This window comes from Micropterus salmoides, unplaced genomic scaffold (genome assembly GCF_014851395.1).
Source record: "Micropterus salmoides isolate LMB-PRFRI ecotype aquatic unplaced genomic scaffold, ASM1485139v1 Ms_hic_scaffold_7, whole genome shotgun sequence".
Classification (NCBI taxonomy): domain Eukaryota; kingdom Metazoa; phylum Chordata; class Actinopteri; order Centrarchiformes; family Centrarchidae; genus Micropterus; species Micropterus salmoides.
The window spans coordinates 35,139,459-35,146,079 of NW_024044459.1; the positions used below are offsets into that span (position 1 = coordinate 35,139,459).

The window sequence follows — 6,621 nt, forward strand, 5'->3', positions numbered from 1 at the left end:
GATTCTTCAGATCGGCTCAGGACTCTCTAATTATTATAATAAACAGTACATGTAAACAGTAAAGTTTTGGGTCAAACAGTAGTTTTACTCAAAGAAGCTTTAGAAGAAGTAATGTGAGGCAGCAGACGATGTAAGACAAGTTAACTAAGAAGACAGTTTAAATGTTGTCCTCTGTTCAGGTTCTTCAGAGCCAGCAGTCTCACTTTCCAGCAGAGTGACATCATGGCGGCCGCAGCACCAGGTGAGTCCAGTCAGACTTCGTAAGTGTGGGTAACACTCTGTCTGCTCTCACCACCTGCACTACAAGCCATTTGGTTTCTCCACATCCACTTCTGCAGAAAAGAGTTCTTTTGGTTCATTATTATAACCAGCATTACCGGAAGTGGCATTGGCACAGTGGATAAGACACTTACCTTTGGTGTTCAATTCCTACTGCGACATATCTACCAATGTGTCCCTGAGAAAGCCACTTAACCCCTAGTTGCTCCAGAGGCGTGCGACCTCTGACATGTATAGCAATGATAAGTCGCTTTGGATAAAAAGTGTCAGCTAAATGGATGCAATGTAATGTTAACATAGTAGCATTCCTTTGAACATGTTCATTTGTAACTCATTTTCCTCATAACCGAGGGGTTCTTACTGCAGATAGAGTCAAGAACTAGTTGACTATGTGTGAAATTGTGCAAAAGTTGCATATTTTGTATATTTTACCTTTCAAAGCTCCGTACCATTGACTTAAAATCTAAATAAAATATTGTGTTCCTTGGTCCAGGGTAAAAATAAGTTGTATTACATGCATAACTAAATCTGCAACCTTGTATAATCAACTTCCCCATATGTTGCTCTGAGTTTTGTCTGCAGACTTTATGTGGATCAAAGACAGAACTATGTCTTATTCCCACATGTCTTCTTTTGGTCTTGGTTTTTACTAGATTTAGTTAAAACTATTAAAATTTCAGCATAATCAACAGCAATGTGCCCTGTCCAAAACAGTGTCCCTTTAATTAAAGATTATGTGTGAATTAATCAGTGTTCTGTATCCTTACAGCTTCAGATGATCTGAAACCTGTGAAGCGGAGCAGCAGCTATGGATTGCTGCCACCCTCCAGTGAGTTAAACTGAGTCAGAATTATTCTTCTGTATATTAACATCTGGAATTACAGTGTTTGTAGGTTGCCTGGTACAAACTCACATTTATTTTATTTAAATTTGTGCAAATCACAGGTTAATTTGTAAGTTTCAAGATGATAACAGCTCACATGTTCTCTGAAGTCCACCTTTAAGAAGGTGTTTAAAAAGCTTTATAATAGCAATTACATGTCCAATTGTATTATTTTCATTTTGGTTGAAGTCCATACTGACCAAGATTTTCTTATTGATTGTTTTCTTTTCAGTGTCTGAGCTGAGGGTTGTTCTGCTGGGGAACAGCTGGTCTGAGAGGAGTTCAGTGGGGAACTTCATACTGGGAGAGACTAAGTTCAACACTGAGGAGAACCAGACCGCTGTCTGAGAGAAAGAGGACGGTTGGAGGAGAGAGAAATAGTTCTCATCTACACTCCAGATCTGCTGCATCCCAACATCTCTCAACACAAACTGACAGAACATGTAAAAACCTGTGTGAATCTCTCTGATCCTGGACCTCATGTGTTCCTGCTGGTTCTACAGCCTGAAGACTTCACTGAGGAACACAAACTGAGGCTCTGCAGAGTCCTGGAACTCTTCAGTGATCGATCATTTGATCATTCACTGGTTCTGATATCAACACCCAGAGAGGAGAGTCCAGGTTTGATGGACAAAGATGTTTCAGACCAGCCCTTAAAAGACATTATTAGAATGTGTAGATACAGATACTTGAAACAGGAGAACCTTGAACTTCCAGAGCTGTTAACACGTTTGGGCCAAACTGCAAAGGAGAACGATGGAGAGAATGTGAGCTGTGAAGTTTGTGATGCAGGTTTAATCATGACACCAAAGTCTGAACACATCAAACCAGCTTTAAACCTGGTTCTGTGTGGGAGGAGAGGAGCAGGGAAGACTTCAGCAGCCAAGGCCATTTTAGCTCAGACAGAGTTTCATTCAGTCTCCAACTCATCAGAGTGTGTTAAACATCAGGGAGAGGTGTGTGGACGTTGGGTTTCCCTGGTGGAGCTGCCTGCCTTGTATGGAAAACCTCAGGAGGCAGTGATGGAGGAATCACTCAGGTGTATCTCCCTCTGTGATCCTGAGGGCGTCCATGTCTTCATCCTGGTCCTACCTGTGGGTCCCCTCACTGATGAAGACAAGGGAGAGTTAGAGACCATCCAGAACACATTCAGCTCTCGAGTCGATGACTTCACCATGATTCTGTTCACTGTGGAGTCAGATCCTGCAGCTCCAGCTGTTGTTAACTTTGTAAAGGAAAACAAGGACATCCAGGAGCTCCGTCAGAGCTGTGGAGGAAGATATGTTGTTCTCAACATCAAGGACGAGCAGCAGATCCCAGAGCTGCTGGACATGGTGGAAAAGATGAGAGTTGAAGGATCCAGATGTTTCACAAAGGACATGTTCACCAGGGCTCAGATGGAGAGAGGCTGTAGAGCAGGAGAACATTAACACAAGACTTAAAGCTGAACTGCAGGATGTTAAAAAGAAAAGTGAGAAAGAAATAGATGATCACAGCAGAGAGCCTCTCAGGATGGTGCTGGTTGGGAAGACTGGCAGTGGGAAGAGTGCAACAGGAAACACCATTTTAGGCAAAGAACATTTTAAATCCCTCCAGAAGACTGTCCCCAAGTCCTGTGAGAAAGCAACAGGAGAGATTGATGGACGGCCTGTCGCTGTGGTCGACACCCCCGCATTGTTTGATAAAACTTTGTCTGATGATGAATTCAACAGGAGCTCTACAAATGCTTCAGCATGTTGTCTCCTGGACCTCATGTGTTCCTGCTGGTGCTGCAGATTGGGGACTTTAAACAAGAGGAAAAAGACTCTGTGGAGCTGATCAAGAAATATTTTGGCAAGAAGTCTGGAGATTTCATCATCGTTATCCTCGCCAGAGGAGATGAACTGGACGGTCAGTCATTTGATATCGAAGAGTGTGATGGCTTTGTTAAAAATCTCATAGCTGACTGTGGAGGGAGATACCAGGTGTTCAATAACAAAGATCACACAAATCGCTCACAAGTCAGTGAGCTGATGCTCAAGATCGAAGCCATGGGGAAGCAAAATGGCGGCTGTTACAACACAGAGGAATTCATACAAATGCAGGTGAAGAGGATTTTGAAAGAGAAGGAAGAAGAGATGAAGAGAGAGGATGAAGACATCAGGAGAAAACATGAGGAAGATTTGAAAACATTGAAAAGGAAAGTCGACGAACAGCGTGAAGAAATTGAACAGGAGAGAAAACTGAGATCAAAACAGCTAAAGGACAAAGATGAATGCATCAACAAGGAGCGTCAGGAGAGAAAGAAAGAACGGGAGGAAGAAGAAAGGAGATGGAAAAAACAAGTAGAAACTCAGCGACAGGAATGGAGAAGAAAACTGGAAACTTCAGAGAAAATAGTTAAATCAGAAAGAGAGCAAAGAGAAAATGCTGAGAGGAAACTGGACCTGTGTAGAAAAGACAATAAGAGAGATCGAGACGCCTGGGACAAGGAAAGAAAGGACATCTGGGAAAGAGTACATCAGGAGGATAAACAGAACCTGGAGGAGCTTAAAACAAGCTTCGGAAAGCTCCAAGAAGAGTACAATCGTAAGAGAAGAAAATGGACATTTGCTTTGGTTGTGCTGTTGATGTTTCTGTTATTTTTATTATGTTGTGTATTTCTGTACTCACACAGTGTGGAGACAAAAGAACACACATGAAGAGTTTTACAGCTTGTTAGGCTGATGAAAGGGTAATTCCGGTATTTTCAAACCTGGGCCATAATCTGAGGTTTAAACAGAAATTATTACAGAAAGTTTAGGAATTATTCTAGTACATCACCTCAGCTGGCAGCTGCTAAAAGGGCTGCAATAGCTGCAATGTCATTTCTGCACATGATTGTGCCCCTCAATAGTATGTCTACCAAATGTGCTTTTTTGTCACTGGCTGGCTCAGCTTGTTATTCTTACAACATTATGTAAAGGGTCCTTACAGAGATCAACCTTTTTGCTAGGGTAGTTAATGTCGGGGAAACTAGCAAGAGACAGCTAGATTTTGAAAGTGTCAGCCAAGAATAATTCCACCGCCTCCCTTCAGGCCTCTGTCTAAAGCCACTCCCCCAAAACACATGTTCATGGGCAGGTAGGCAGGTAGACGAGCAGGTAGGCCGGCCACAGATACAGGATTTCATTTTTTTATATACTTTTGGGTGTGCCATTTGTGTGTTTTCTTTTTTCTTATGTGTTTCCACCTGAACTGAACAGAATTGAAATTAATTTAATTGAACGTGATTCTACATGGAGCTGGATCCAACAGAGGTGTTTAGGCCTACATCTATAATAATATATGCCACAAGTCCAGCTAGTCTGTTAGTAAAGTAAAGGTCCTCCTCTGGCAAATATTGGAATTAGCGGTTTGCCTCTTACCTCTCAAAAAGGACACAATATGTAAAAATCCAAAACTACAGGTCAGAAACCTCCAGAGTGGAGGATTCAGTTTTTAGCACCACTGTTATTTATCATTTACCTCCTCCCTCTTGGCAACATCTTCTGGCACTACAACATCCATTTTCACTGTTACGCTGATGATACACAGCTTTATGTGTCCACAAACTACAGCTCCACACTCCCCCCCAGTACACTCACTGCCTGTCTACATGACATACAGACATGGATGACAACTAATTAAGTACAACTCAACAATAGTAAGACTGAACTACTGCTCATTGGTTCAAAATCTACTCTGTCAAAAACCTACATCAGCTCACTCCCCATTAGTGGAGCCGACGACATACCTGTCTCCATTTGGTTAAGAGCCTCTGTGTAATATTGGACAGTACCCTCCTAACCTACACTCCATTCCCTGAGGTCTTCCACAGCAACCATCAACCTCAGTACAACGGGCGCTAGGGCCTTCTCCTACACTTCACCTAAACACAGGAACTCTCTCCCAAACTGGACTCTTTACAAAATTCAAAACTGCTCTCAAAGCTCATCTTTTCAAACTAGCATACTCGCTGTAATATGTACTATTGCTGCTTGTCATATTTTATGATGTAAAGCTGATGATACACGGAGAAACTTTTGCAGCAATGGTGCTGGGTAATGTTGCCGTCAATGGTAATGAATAAAGATTACTACCGTAATCCCCTTCCCGCACGACTCCGCCACGCACAGACTTAACACCAGCTAGATTGTTCAAACAGTTGCCCCCGTGTATGATCAGCTTAAGGCGAACTTGAGAGTCATAAAAGGACCCATCAAATAAAGTGTACTATTATTGTGTCTGTAACAACCTCCACTCTTTTGGATCAAAAGTGTTTTTCTCAAAATTTATAATGTAGTCTTAGTTTATTCAATCTGTCTACATTTAGCTGAAATGTGAATCACATGATTGTGCAAGACCTTTGACTATTTCTGTCTGACAGACTTATGTAGTCTTACAGTGTGGATAGAGATTTTTATAATAAATTTAAAGAAACAATCTCTTGATTTTCTCCTGAAATGTATCCATGTGAAAAGATAAATCTGCCTCTTGCCTATTTTAAGACATCAACAAACCTTGAAAAAACTCAAAGAAGACATTTATTTCAAGTCAAGAGTTCCAGACTGCATCAAGACCTTTCCCGGTTCAACATGACAATACCTCTGCGCTCCATAAAGAACTGGACAGAACAAAATAAAGATGTCACAACCACCGAGTTTTAAATACATAGAATAATAAACACCAAACTAAACATGTAACATTTCATCTTGAGTCTTTTTTCCCTTTGTAAAATGCTTGAAGCTGCTAAAACAAGTTCAAAATCAGATGAGGAACAACATGGTCCCACCTGACACTTGCTTTCAGGTTTATGTAATATCACAAAAAACTGTAGAAAGTGGGAGAAGCTCCAAGTGCAGGCCGGTCACAGCCCTTAGGTCTCTTATGACGGTAACATTGGCGTTAAAGACTTTAGATCCAAAAAAGGGAAAGTAGAAAAGATTTTGATCCCTGGATTCAAAGGTTTAATGTTTTATTTAGGTGAATATTTAGTTTCTGCCTCAAAGACTTTGACCTGTTATTAATTTATAAACCTACAATCTATCCTGTTGTTTATTACTCTAAGTTAAAAAGCACCATGTCTTATCTTCACAGCTATAAAATGACCTTTGTTTGACTCATCGTGCCATTTTGTTCTTTCAAAACAAAGGAACGTTTAGGAGTTAGCCAAAAGCTAAAGGGCTGTTACCCAACCAACATATTGAAAGTTGAGCAAGAAGTTCTCCTGCTGTGTATTTTCTATAAACATCTAGTGGTTTATTGAATTCAGTCTTCAGTTTTCCTTTTAGGTGCTGAACAAGTTGAAACAAATTCATGAGGAACAGCAAGGTGTCACCTGCTGTCACATCTATTTAATCTAAAGTGTGGAGATCCCAAAGTGAAAATAGACTTCTATGTTGGAAAGGAGCCATCAGAGACTTTGACACCTTATAAGTATAATAAACCTGCTGTCTGTT

General features: G+C 41.0%; 1 pseudogene; it reads left to right on the forward strand.

The window, feature by feature from the left end:
* Positions 1-222: 222 nt before the first annotated feature.
* On the forward strand, positions 223-5,792 carry LOC119892333 (annotated as a pseudogene).
* Positions 5,793-6,621: the final 829 nt, after the last annotated feature.